Source organism: Ictidomys tridecemlineatus, chromosome 5, assembly GCF_052094955.1.
Source record: "Ictidomys tridecemlineatus isolate mIctTri1 chromosome 5, mIctTri1.hap1, whole genome shotgun sequence".
Taxonomy (NCBI): domain Eukaryota; kingdom Metazoa; phylum Chordata; class Mammalia; order Rodentia; family Sciuridae; genus Ictidomys; species Ictidomys tridecemlineatus.
In genome coordinates this window covers 141,616,860-141,631,154 of record NC_135481.1, presented here as the reverse complement: position 1 = coordinate 141,631,154, position 14,295 = coordinate 141,616,860, and the positions used below count along the sequence as shown (strand labels likewise).

General features: G+C 45.9%; 1 long non-coding RNA gene across 1 annotated transcript; it reads left to right on the top strand.

The window, feature by feature from the left end:
- The first annotated feature begins 7,278 nt into the window (after window positions 1-7,278).
- On the top strand, window positions 7,279-13,234 carry LOC120886804 (uncharacterized). Its single transcript, XR_013438582.1, has 3 exons — window positions 7,279-11,012; window positions 11,287-11,352; window positions 13,104-13,234. It is a non-coding gene; the product is annotated as an uncharacterized LOC120886804 (long non-coding RNA).
- Window positions 13,235-14,295: the final 1,061 nt, after the last annotated feature.

Sequence of the window (14,295 nt, the reverse complement as noted above, 5' to 3'; positions counted from 1 at the left end):
CCTCCCCCCTGCATAGCTGAGCAGTCAGACTCCTGACAGCCTCCGAAGGGGGACATGGGAGGTGGAAAGGAGCCTGCCTCTTGGGTCAATTCATATTTGGAATTATCGGGGTATTCCTCGAAAACAAAAGGCTGCTGGAGGGCCAAATAAAACAGACCGCCTGTCTCGTACCGCAGGGCTTCTCCTACGGTGGGTCGCAAACCATTAGTGGGTTGTGAAATCAATTTAGTGGTTTACAGCCAGCATTGTCCAATGATAGATGAGAAACAAAAACCTCAGGGTATCACTCACAAAATGGGATAAATGCCCCCTGCCCCAGTTACGGTCTTGTGTTATACCTAAATATCTGCACTGGGTGGAGATGAAAAGTTTATTCAACTTATTTCTAACTATGGTTTTGTGGTCAAAAGCTTTAAAAGGCATTGGGCTGGTTGAGATGATGGCCACTGGGCCCAGGTGACCCTGGAGGGGTGCCTCAGCCTCTGTAAGGCAAGTCAGAACTTGAGGTACCGGGTCTGTTTTGGTTGGGTGGACCAAACAGCACTTGTAGGCCACTCCTAACCACCTCACTGGTCACCCCGGATGGGCGGTACTGTTTTAGGAAACCTCCTTTGAGGAGTGTGTTCTCTGTCTGAATGCTGTGACTCTGCATTGCTTTAGGTCCTCATGTTAGCTTCTGAGATGTGCAGACTGGAAGAAGAGAGCCCTGTGGAACTCAAAGAGAACCAGATAATGGTGAGGCACAACGCAGGGAATATCAGCGGCCTTCTGGGGTGGGCTCTGCACCTGCCCTGCCCACTTGAGCTCCAGGGGTGGGCAGGGCAGGTGCCTGTCAGGTTAAATGCAACGTACCCAAATGAGAAAACTCAAGGGTCTGGGGGAGGGGGCTGGATCCCACTGGGTTCCTCCATCAAAGCAGTGGCCTTTGTTGGCTCTAAGCTTCATTCAAGAAAGAGAAAAGAGGGCAAGCCTTTCCTCGTTCTTTGCAGGGATATTTCCCAAATCACTGCAGTTTATAGAGTAGCATTTAGAATGCTGAGAAGGGAGGACATAGAATATGAATGTGGTGTGGATACACAAAATGCCGCTCCTATGTGTGCTCAGCAGTGACAGCATTTGACTAAGATGAGACTCCATTTGAGACATCTCTGAAACAGAGTGGTAGAGGTGCTACATGGAGAGATGACACATTTTACCATAGAAAAAAATTACAGATTATCTAGAACACTGCCTTGAACATAGTACATGCTAAATTTAGTCAGAGAAGCAATTTTAGCAAACATTTAAGAATTATTTGTGCTTGCTTAATTGCTGTAGAAAAAGAGATCGAGTGCGATTCAAAGGTGCCTGTCTCTGTGGTCTAGGCAGCAGGCAGAAATAATAATAGAAATTGGGACTCTCCTGTTAAATACAAGCTCTGGCTTTTGAAGTGGAGATCAAGAGTTTATTGTTCTTTATTTCAAAATTCATTTTCTCGACTAATTAGTAAGCTCTCCCCATTTTCCTCCCTCTTCTCCCTTTGTTCCCTCATACCCTTCTCTCCCCCTTCCAGGGCTACCCGTCTCCCCAGCATTCAATACCTGAAAAGGCTGGGAAAATGATTTAGACAATGGATGTTGGTATTGGACCTGGGGCTAAGCTGATAGTCTAGACTACTTCCCAGGTTTGAACTTCATCTTACTTCCACTTGGGAATAACAAGAAATAACCCCAACTCAGGGATGCATTCACTGAACTCATGTGACATAGAGAAAGCTCTTTATTGTTGTCACTTTCTCTGTGGACACTCTTTAAGCAGTGGTGGCAGCCCAATAGTGGCCATTTCTCAAGACCATGCCCACAAACCCTCGCTGAGTTCCCCTCTCGGCACTGTACCTAGGTGAGGGGATCCTGGGAAGGGACAGGGACCTGAGCCTTTGGTCTCTAGAATGTGCTCTTCTTGTCAGAGAGAACACACAAACAGAAGGAACAGTGATGGCTGAACAAGCTCATGTGTTAACCACCCGAAACAGAATTTCACTATCATTGCTTTTTGCAGATTAAACTTCTGCACGTGGGGGGAAAAGTTGAGGTTCTTCCAGGGAAGGATCCTTACGGATGACTTTGACTTTCTGTGTGGACTCGAGTCAACTGTTCCTTTGGGGCAAATCTTTCAGTGAAGGCTGGGACAGTGTGGCTAGAGAAACAAAACAACGGAGTCAGAAATCATGTTGGTAACACGGTGGCTTTTTAAAAATGAATTTCATTTAGTAAAAATTTGAGATAAATACTCCTGACGTCTTTCCCTCTGGAGTGGGCAGTAAAAGACTGAAGGCCTCCACCATGATTCCTAGTCAATGGTTTGTGGATGTAGTTCCCAAATTCTGTGATAAGGTCCCCCGGGGTGCTGCAGCAAACTCCCAGGAGGGCCACAGAATATTGTAAAGTTTTCAAAGTGACCAGAGTGACATCCGTTAGACATCACATTGACCTCACTACCGATTAACCAAACTTCCAGCTCTTTCTTTTGGCCTAGAGACAAGCAAAGCATGACTGGGGACAATGAGGGCATCCTGAACTGAGAATATTCCACAGGATTTTAGGGGTTTAGTTATGCTGCCAGCATGTACACGAGTGGACATACACGTGGCAATATGCCTGTGCACAGACATCTCTTCTAAACATCCCTTTCCCAGTTTTGTCGTTGGCCAGCTTCTTTGAACCTGCTGTTACTAATTTGTTTCAGTTAAAAAAAGTTGCAGGCTTGGCATGAACTTGATCTTGATTCACAGCATTCACTTATTAATTCAAAATCAGAGGCAGCCTTCCTGTGGGGATAAGAAATTGCTGGTTAGCTCAAAAGGCTGTGAGTTTCCATCATTGGACAGGCCGCCAAGCCAACATGCAAGCTGACACAATTTGCCTCTGGGGCCAGTGAGTAATGGGTGGCTTCACCTCTTCCTTCCTGTCTTTGCCCCTTCTTTGCTGGCCCCCAGGCTGAATCTCTGCTTATCCCTTTCCTCCCATTTACATTCCTCCTAAGGCCGCCTTCTCCCAGTACTGTGGATCATGCGATTCTGGAGCTTCTCTGCATGACAGTTGCCTTCAACTGCCATTGGAATTTTCTCTTCTTGAAATTCTCAGCAGTTGGTGCCCTGGTTCTATAGCCAGGTGGCCTCTTAAGTCTCGGGGACAGGGGGTCCAGACCTTTCTGTGGAGATGTAGGAGGCAGTACTAATGGAAATGTCCAGTGAAAATGTGATGAATCAACTTAATAACTCAATTTCCATCACAGGTTTGAGAACAGCCTTTGCTTCATGTGAGACCCTAGTCCCTGCCTTATCATTTTCTAGGGGCTCTTCCTGTTTTAGCTGAAGAAAAACTTGATGTGGGAGCCTTATCAGGCCCAGGAAGAGATCTGTTGCTAGGGAAATTTGGCCTTCATTTGGTCTTTCTCCTGCCCCCTACTCTCCCATTCTTTGCCATGGCTCATGTCCTTCCAGGTAGACGGCTTGGGACACACTGCCCACACACAGAGAATGGGATAAGGCTGTATGGGAATTTCAGATCTGGATGTAAGAAACTTTTTCCCCTTCTCCTGGCAACAGGGAGAAGAGACTAAAGTCTCCAAGATTGTGGTGCCCATGTGCCCCCACCTCTGGCAACTGGGCCTCTGGTAGACCTTGGCTATGCCTTGCAGGGCTTCTGGACCTTGCTGATCTGGCTTTTCACCATGGGAAAGGGGTTGGAGAACAGGCTGCCCCCCTTCCTTTGACACGTCCTCAACTCCTCTGAGTTTTCATCTACCCTGTATCAAGATCTGAGGATATTTTAGAGATGGACAGGGGCTCTGCTTTTTAAAAATCACACGTAAAAACAATAGTGGCTGAGTGGAAACTCAATTGGAGATCCGATTTGAAGGCTAGGGTTGAAGGCCCTTTAAGAATAAGGTTCAGGACACGGAACTCTCCTGTGCTCTTTCCTCCTTTAACACGCCATTAGATCTAAGCATCTTTGGGGTGGGGGTGGTGTGTTTCCACCCGGAAAATCCATAGTCCTTCTCTCTTAGTGGACCAAGGCCTTCTGTGTCCCTGGGAAGGGTATGGAGCCTGGCCTGGGTCCTTCTGGGCTGGGCTGATGTGCAGGAAAGGGGCAACCTGAAGCAGTCTCCTTCCGGCTGGGGCCATCACTGGGATATCTGGGTCTTCAGTTTTAACATGAGCAAAGGAGCTTCTACAGACAGCTTCTACTTGGGCCTGCAACACATTCGTACCTCAGAAATAGCCCACCAACTGTTAGCCTCTGATGGCAGTACCTGCAGGCAGCCAGGCTTGTGCCAAGAACAGAGACTATAGTGACGACTTGCTCAAAATGGCAGCCCCAGAAGGATTGCAAAGAGATTTGGGAAAAAAGCCCAAGTGCATTTGTTGCTTCAGTGGAACTAAGTGAGCACGCTGCTCTGGCCGTGGCAGAACCACAGAGGAGGGCTCCCTGATCTGGGCCTGTGTGCTTGAGAAGGCTCCAGAGAAGGGAGAGCCTGAACAGAATCTGATGGTGGGTGGAGGGAGCATTTGAGCTGGGCTGGGGAGGCTGGCTTGGGTGAAGCAAAAAAGGTATGACCTAGGAGGGGTGGGGGAATAGGGAGAAAAGTGTGAAGGGAGAGTTTGCAGAGGGAATGAGATGGGTATAAGGGTATTGCTGTACCTAACTGGCCCTCTAAGCTGTGTTATGAAACTCACTTGGTCAAAATGGTGCCCATGGAGTTGGGCGGAAGGTGCCTGCTAGTGCTTCTCACCCTAATTGTGAGTTGCATTTTAGGTCACGCAAGTGGCATCTGGGGTGTGTGTGTGTGTGTGTGTGTGTGTGTGTGTGTGTGTGTGAGACTAGGAGGGAGCAGGGCTCAAGGGGAGGATAGCTCTGGGTCCCGGGGAAGAGAACAGAGGAGATGATTGAGCTGTTGGCTGGAGTTGGCTGCACTGCTAGTGAGCCCAAAGCTGGGGACAAGGTCCTCCCTCATTTTTAGAATCCCTTCCCCATCCCAGATGAAAGGAGGGAGGGCTCCAGGCCATGAGAAGCTTGAGGCATTTGAAGGAATTGGAATCCACAGGTGAGGTCTAGGAGCAGTTGGCCAGTAGGCTGGATTATTGTTTCTTGGTTTTTCTCCCTTGAAGGGTGGGGTGGAGGACAGTCCTGTGAGTTCTTTTCATTGAAGGCTTCTGGGGGTGCTTCTGAGGAGTTTCAGGACAGCCCGGAGTGGGAGTGGTGAATTACTCTTTGGTGAGCAAAATTGACCTCTCTAGAGTTCACTCCCTGTCCAGGCTTTGGGGTGAGGGCATGTGTCCCTGTACCCTCTGAAGTATGGCTGCCTGAGTTCTGAGTGTGCAAGGTAGGCGAAGGGCTTTCCAGGGGCCCAGCTGAGAGGGAGGCCAAGGAATACCCAGGAAATGTATTGCTCTCTTATTCCAGATCTGGAAAAGGAGGCACTGGAGAGTCAACCTCGACATGGCGGGCGCAGGACTTTTCCTTTTGGGTTATTCTAGAAACATCCTGCTTCTGCCATGCTGGCTTTAGCAGGGGAAGCTCTTCTTTTGTCTTTTCTGCACTTCTGTAGACTCTGGGCTAGTCTTTAGAATGTGGAGCAAAAAAAAGAGTACTCGCCATATACCTTGGTTTTTCAATTTGCAATATCACTGTCTTTGGGTTGAGATTGTCAGAGATCCCTTCAGAGTTTGCAGACTTCAAGTCTGGGAGGTCAAATTGATCTCCTACTTCCAGGAGTATTTCCAAGGAGCATAAGCTTCCCCCCTGAAATTCACACCCTAGAGAACTGTCCTCAGAGTAAAACTGGAGCGCCACTCTGAATTTGGAGCAGCATTTTGCTGCTACAGTTGTCTCGTTCTCTATTAATTGCCATGGACTCCCTCATTCTTTCCAAGTATTGTTTTTTCCAGGGCCTGATTTTCATCTCAGGTGTCATTTCCAGAGCTTGCACTCCAGCTAAATTCTTTATTGGCTTGTTAGTTTCCTAGGGTTGCCGTAACAGAGTACTACAAACTGAGTGACTCAATCACAGAAATTAATTTTTCCCAGTCCTGCTGCAGACTCAAAGTATAAAATGAAGATGCCAGCAGGCCGGGTCCCTTGTTGGGGGTTGTGGGGGAGAGCCTGTGCCATGTCTCTCTCCCAGGTTCTGGTGGTTACTGGTGATCCTTGCCATTTTTTTTGGCTTGTGAGGGGGGACCACTGCAGTCTCTGCCTCTGTTATCACATGGTGTTCTTGACTCCATCTTTGTGTATCCTTGTCTCTTTGTACAAGGATTGTACATTGGATATAAGGTCCACCTTAATCCAGAATGACCTCATCTTAGCTAATCACATCCGAAAAGACCCAAGTAAGGGCACATTCTGGGGTTCTGGGTGGATGTGCATTTTGGGGGAGATGCTACTCAATCCACCAAAGTCTCTCTGCCTTCCATCTATCTATCCATCCTAAAGATCACTTAGCAGGAACAGCCTATTCCTGCTCCTGAACTCTTCAATGACTCCACACTGCCAATAGAAGAAAGTCCTATCTCTTTAACTCTGCTTTAGGAGACAAAGCATAGTCTGGTCCCAATGATCCTGTTTGTTTTTGTTTTTTTTTTTTACATCCTGAATCTCTACTCTTCTACACACATAACCCTCTAGTCACATAGGAAAACTCTTCCGTGTTGTTGAACGTATTGTTGGCACTTGAGATACAAATATCATATCCTTTCATTTCTCAGGAGAACATTTGCCACTAGCCCAGGTCATAGTCTGACTCTACTGGCTCTGAACCATTCCTCAATCTGAAGCGATGTCATCCTTTACTGGGCTTTGCATTTCATCCAAGGATGAGCCTGTGTGCTATATTTTTGGGGGGTCCTTGGGTTTGCCAGTGGTGTCTTGAATCATGTGGCTTTGTGGTAAATGCCTGTGGATGCTGCAGCTAGTGTGAGATGTTTAGGGGCTTGCTTTAAATCTGACATGATTTAAGACTATTGTCTTTGGGTGTGATCACTGCATTCCTCCATGCCTATGGCCCCGTGATATCTAAAGCGGCTGCAGAGCCTGTGTTGAGATGAAATGAGGGGGAAGGAGAGAATCATTGCTGCTTTGAGAATCTATAGCGTGGTGGATGGCCTTTCAAAGGAAGAGGGAACAGGAGGAGAAGCCATTCCTCAGGTCAGATACCAAGAGGTTCTGGGTTCAGTGGGAAAAGCATCCAGGAAGAACCACTCTCCTCCTCTGCTGTGGGCAGTTGGTGAACAGTGTGGTGGGCAAGGGATAGGGACTGGGAGGAAGGTAAAGGAGGAGACACACACAGAGTGGTAAACAGATTTCACCACCCTTCATTATCAGCTTTGATAAAACTCGAAAGTAACAAGTTTTTATTTCCATGGTTGTTGTTATTATCTTCTGCCAGACCTTCCTAAGTGGCAGTGATTTTGAAATCTTTGAAGCCACCAGGGCCCTTCCTTACTAGGTTGTGGCAATACTCCTCTTACGAACTCGGGCTAAACAAGCACCCAGGGAAGATCACCTGCCTCCAGAACTATCCTCAGGCAGCTTGTAATTGAAGCTCTGATCTTGTCAATTGGATCCAACTTCTATATGAGTGGTTCCTCACCTGGCTAGGCTCAGAAAAGCTCTATCTTAACTGCAGAAACAGGCAAGCCTCGGCCCCCATTAAAATGATTTGTTCTTAGACATTCCACCTAAAACGTTTACCGGATTGCCTTCTGGTATAGTGCCAGTTTGGCTATTTCAGCAGTCGATATTTCAACACAAGAGGAGGAATTTAGTTAAATTTTCATTGTCAGTCTTTTTAGTTCCTCAGGACAATTCAAGTTTTAATAAAACAAGCAAAACCCCCAAAGGGAAAAACTTGTTTGAGTTTATCCATCTACATAAAGAAGACACATGAGTTTGAAATGTCACCTGAGAATCAGGAAGGGGAGAGGAGATGATAGGCAAAGGATGGATTGTTTATGATTCTGCTCCTCAGCAGTGATTTTTCTCTGTTCCCTATTAACTAGAACTTTCTATCCCCCTCTGACAAAAGACAAGTACAAAGAGCATGTAGCACAAAATCTCACATGAAAAGATTTTTCAATGGCTCAGTGTCCTAGCTGGGACTCAGAATTATTCGTTAGATGAAAAAACCAGAAGCCCTGACAGCCTCTTAGGTGTCTCTGATTCCATTGATTGTTGGTTTTGAGGTTGAAGCACATGGGGCTTTTGAACATCCGTCTTTTGCCAGTTGCTGTTTCTGCAGAGGGAGGCTGGGCTAACCCAACACTGGCCTAACCTCTGGAACATCAAGGATTCTAGTATTTGCCCCTGTGTCTCTTTTTCCAACTAGACAGTGAATTCCTTGAGGGAAAGGAGGATGTCCATTTGGCTTTTGCATCCTTAGGGAGCTGCTCAGTAACTGGCATGGAAGAACACTCTGAAAACAGTTTTTCTTTTTTTTTTTTTTCCTTTTTTAAATGATAGTGGTTTAAAAACAGCCAGGCCCTTTGAAAAACCCAGGGCATTATATTCCTGTTTTTCTTCAGCGCATATACAAGGTTGATGTGAGGTGGCACCAGGATATGGATTCTGCCCCACAGCTGTGCTAGGAGCAGGGTCTTTGTAACTTAAGGCAGGGGAGACGGAGCCCTGGCCAGCAGAGTAAAGTCAATGGGATGTTGTCATGCTGCTGTTAGGGAGGGAGGGTGGATTAGTGTTCTGTGGCTGCTGTAACAAATTACCCCAAGCTGAACGTGTTAAAGAGCATCAATTTATTGTCTTAGAGCTTTCCCTGGGCTTATGTGGAAGTGCTGGCCAGGCTTTGCTCCTCCAGGAGGCTTTAAGGAACAATCATTTTCTTTTTTTTTTCCATTTCTAGAGGCCACCTGCATTTCTTCCCACTTGAAAGCCAGAACCTTCAAATCTGTCTCTAATTCTGATGCTACTTGGCCTGCCTCCCTCTCATTTCCAAGGGCCCTTGTGATTGTAATGGGTTCATCCTGGATAACCCAGGATTAGGTCCTTGTCTCAAGGTTAACTGATCAGTAACCTAAATTCCACCTGCAGCTTAATTCTCCATTGCTACATAACATAACATATTCACAGGTTCTGGGGAGAAGCACATGGATATATTCAGGGGAGCATTATCCCATCGACCACAGGGGAGCCCTTGGACGTCATAGAGTCCAGTTATCCCTATTCTGTACTTGAAACTCGAGCTCATAGAGTTTATGTGAATTCCAATTGTTTCCTCCACAGGAGGGAAAATCCCCTCTTGTGCCTGAGCCATCTGTCTCCAAAACCCTAAGCAGGACTCCACTAGAGGCAGGTGGCTCCTCTCCCTCCAGTCCCCTTCTATACCTGTGTCTCATGGGTTCTCCACCAACCCAGAGAAGGATGTTTAAGGTTGAAGGGGTGAGGCACTCTCACCTTTGTCCAGCCTGAAGGGGGGATGGTGGTCACTGCATGAGGTCTGAGAATGGATTTGATCTATTCATAAGAAGCTTATTGTAGCAAAAGCATGATCTCTTACAAATGTTGCTGCCAAAATGCCCCGTTGCAGACACTGTGCTCAGTGACCAAGGACTCCAAGAGCCTGAAACCCTAGAACCTCCCTTTTTTTTTTTTTTTTTTAGAAAGTCCATGAAGGGATGCTGAAGAGCAAGCCCCAACTGTGGTTTACAAGTGACAGTGACATTTGCTGGCTGGGCAGCTGCTGTGGATTTAACAGTCTAGATGCCCTGTTGGACCAGCAGAAAAGAGGGTTTCAGCTGCTGGAGAAGGTACTGGTGATTATGGCATAGAGCCCAAGTCCAAGGCAGCAGGTGGCCCAGTGGAACCACAAGAGGACTCTCTTCCAGGTCAGAGCCAGAGGAAAAGACACAGGAGGACTTACTGCATGAGACTTTCACTTGGAAAGCGCAAACCATGATCTGGGGGAGCAGGTTCCCTGACAAGGGGGTCGAGTCTCATTCCTGCCTCCAGCTTACTTTGTTTTGTGCAGCTGCTCAGCCTTTCACCCTCCACGCTGCACCTAGAGCCTGAAGGTGGCCAAGGACACAAGGGCCCAAGAACTTCTTGCTTGGGAAGTGAATTTCTCAGAACTCTGAGATGAAGCCAGTCTTGGGAGGAGGACAAGGCACTGAGGAGAGACAGTTGGGGGTTACTCCAGGAAGATCCCTGGAGGAGGAGCATCGTAGACCACAGCACACTGTTGGGTCATGGAAAGGCCATCTCGGCATAGTACTACAGAGTTCCCTTTCATCCCCAGCAAGTGACAAGTGAGACAGAAAACCTGTCCCCTAGGAGTGGACAGTGAAATGCAAAGCAAAATGTCCACCACCCAGGTGAGAGCCCATGTCCTGCAGCTGAGAGGGCCCCAGGGGACTTAGGCTTATCACCTGGAATGAGCTGTTTTTCTTTGAAATACTCAGGTCTTTTGCATGGTATTCCCAATTAAGACTTGTGTTCTTTGAGAAAGGCAGAGCTTAAAATCCTGAAAAGGCAAAGGGACCCTTTTAGGAAGGTGCGTGTCACTGAACTTGGGAAGAACATACTGAAATAACCTGGGGACTCAAGTCAAGGCTGTGGACAGTAGCTCCCGTGGTTGTGATGGTGCTGTGCCAGTGGCCTGGGTGAGGAAGCAGAGGAAACCTACGCTATTGAGTGTCTAAGAAGACCCAATGTCAAGGACGAATGGTTTATTTCGTTAGTGGAAGTGACTCCTATTTGGGACTGAAGCCGTTCACGGAGTCTTACTGAGCTGTGAAGATGGTGATGATGATCCCCAAAGTGCTGCTAAAATCCTGCAGACTCTGAGGAAGAAGTATGGCCTGATGTGCTTCATATGAACCTACAGCTGCAGACTGCGGGGCAGGGCACCTGCCTCTCCAAGGACAAGTCAGTTCAGAAGCACAGCAGCTGCTGCCCCTAGAGGCTTCGGGCCCTCCCTTCCATGCCTTGGCATTTTCATAGGCAGTGCAATCGAAGCTGCAGAAGGTGAGTGCTCCAGTATGTAGTGGAGAGTAGGATCACAAAGGGAGAGAAGATTGCTGGACTGGATGTGACCCTGTGGTGACTCGGGGGCTCTGATGCCCTCTGAATCTCTCTCCCTCAGTGACTTGTCGGCAGCTTGCCTGGCAACTTGTTGGGCTCTGGGTTGGGAAGGATGAAAGTTGAGATTTTCTTTTAGGCTTTTGGCTTTCAGATGGAAAAGGGAAAATGATGGCTCACTTTTCTTCCTTCTCACTTTTCTTCTTCTCCCTCCTGACAGGTTCTGAGATGTACAGACTGGATTAAGAAAACCTAACAGAAATGGAGGGAGAAGCAAGAGCAAAAGGTAAGGCCTTAGGGTCTGAAGGCAAGGCAAGGGGTGCAGCCGCTAAGACCCTTTCCCCATAGGATGAGTTCAGAGGTGTCAGGTTCTGGGGAGTCTGGGCATGGCGGGGTCTGAAGGACTTGTGAACTCATCCATGCTGGGCCCAGTTTCTGTTTCTGAGAGAGATCCTGGTGCCCTCTCTGGGTTATTGCTAGAGGATAAAGACTGGATACAGAGCACACAAAGTCCTGCAGGCTCTGGAGCAAGGAGAACCCCCAAAGTCAGAGTCAGGCATTTCTTTTCTTTTTTAATTGGTTGTTCAAAACATTACATAGCTCTTGACATATCATATTTCATACATTAGATTCAAGTGGGTTATGAACTCCCATTTTTACCCCAAATACAGATTGCAGAATCACATCGGTTACACGTCCACGTTTTTACATACTGCCATACTAGTGTCTGTTGTATTCTGCTGAGAGTCAGGCATTTCTGATGGAAAGGCCCGCCTGAAAAATCCCAGTGTTCAAGAATTGCACTGTCAAGTTTCTTCTGGTTTACTAGAAACCAAGAACTGGTGAAAAATAGAATCTCTTTTTCTTAATTGGTTCAAGTTGCTGTCACCAACATAACAGACTGGGTAGCTGATGAACAATGAGAAATTTACTTCTCACAGTTTTGGAGGCTAAAAGTCTGACATCAGGGTAGCATCACAGCCGGCTTCTGATGAGGGCCTGCTTCTGGATTGCACACTGCTAAGTTTGTGACTCTACATGGTGGGAAGAGTGAGTGAGCAGTCTGGGTTCCATTTGTCGGGGCACTAATCTCATTGATGAGAGATCTGCCCTTAAGATCTAATTTCCTCTCAAAGTCCTTACTGCCTAGTACAATCACGTTGGGGATGAAGTTGCAACACCTGAATTTGGGAGAGATGCATTCAGTCCATAGTATCATTTCTAGAATTCTGTTTACCACCACCAGTTAGGTTTCTGTTTTGAACCCAGTTAGCCCAGAAGCTTGATAATGAATGTCAGGTAGAAGTGTTTGAAAATGTGATATGACAAGAATATGATCATTTAAAAAAATATTTAATGTATTTAATTGATTTATTCTTCTAGATGAATTTCAATATGATTTGTTAAAGCCATCATAGTGTAGCCATCAGTATTATCTGGCACTACATTAAACCTTAGAAAGTGTAGTTGTTGTTGGACCTAGTTTTTGGACCTAGTTTTTGGATTGAGTGGTATGTATCAAGAGTGGTGGTTGAGTACACACACTATGGAAGCCCACCACTGGGGCTGTGTGTCTATTTTGCCTTGAAGTATGACCTAGAGAAGCTGGTTGGTCCTTCTAGCTCTGTTTCCTCATTTATAAAACAGAGATCAAAAAATAGTATCTTACTCATTAAGATATAGTGAAGACTGAAGAATTTAATAGCATGTACTAAAAACTCAACTGTGAGCTGTGATGTCTTATTTCAATTCTTAAAAATGTGCATTTCATTCTTCTGTGGTTTTTTTTTTTTTGAGAACAGTGTATTTCTTCCTCCTGTCCTGACAGCACACCCAGGAAACAATATGGTTTATGTTTGGGACAAATGATTGTGGAAAGATATTAGGAATATAGTACATGGGAATAGAAACTTCTAGTACCATTAACCTATGGTACTAGAAGTACCCAGTACCAATGCTTTACTACAAGTGTGGGCTCAGTGAAAGCTTGATGAATGATTTCAGCACATTTACCAATTTATTTTTGGTTCTTTCTAGGTCCAGAGCTCGGGAAATGTCATTGGAAAGGCTAGCCGGAGACCCCACTGTGTCCTTCCCTCTAGTATCCTGGTATTCTCTTGAGCTGGAAAGCAGACCTTTTTAAAAAAATAAAAAATTTAAAGGTGCAATGAATTGTTTTCTGCTTCTTTTCAAAATCTTCTTCAGATCTTCTCAGGTAAATACCACCTACTTTCATATCTACCCTGAAAAGCATAGTGTGAAAGAAGTCGTGTGTTTATTCCAGCCTGTGACTTCACCTTCCTGTAACAAGGAAACTTTCATTTATTTAGAGCTTTCAATATATCTGCATCCAGCAATTCATTGTATCTCACCCTGTGAGAGGAGTAGAAGCATGTGGCGTAGTAGGTGATCCTCAAATGCCAGCGCTCTGGTTTCCACCTGTCAAGTGGTCCTCCTATGCCCTGCTGCCTCATAGCCCTGTGCTGTTAAGAAGCTCCTTTGAATGGGGAATGGTGGTGTCCGGAAGAATAGCTCCTCAGCCATTGATGGCTGGAGGGGAAAACTTTAGGGTCCTGATCAAACGCTTTCTAGGAGCCCAGCCTTTCATAAGTGTCGATCTCACAGCATGAAGGACTCCTTAGTAGTGGTAACCCAATTAATTCCATTGTAAGCAACACAGGCTTTGTTCCTCCAGTGTCCCAAGTAGGGTATGGGTTTGAATCTGGGAAGGGACAGTGGATGTAGCAACCCCTTGGACCTGTGACTCCTGGCCATGGGAGAAATAGCACCATGTATTGGATCTGATTCAAGAGCATATACTGCCTCCTGGAAAACCTTGCTCCAGTCAAGTTGATGAAAAAAAACTAACCACATTTATAATTTAAATTTAGAATACATTTAAAGTATTCACTGGTAAGAAAGGTAAAAGTAATTACTTTTACCATTTGTTTTCTTTTTAAAAATAAAAAAGTTATTGATGTATTATAATTACACATGATGGTGGGGTATGTTATTACATATTCATACATGCACATAACAATATAATTTGGTCAATTTCACTCCCCAGTACATTCCTCCTCCCTTCTTCTGATCCCTTTCCCTTATTCTAGTGATCTATTATTATGAGTTCTCTCATTTTTTTTTCTTTCTAATTTCCACATAGGAGAGAAAACTTGGATTTTTGAGTTTGGTTTATTTAACTTAATATAATAGTGTCAAATTTCATCCA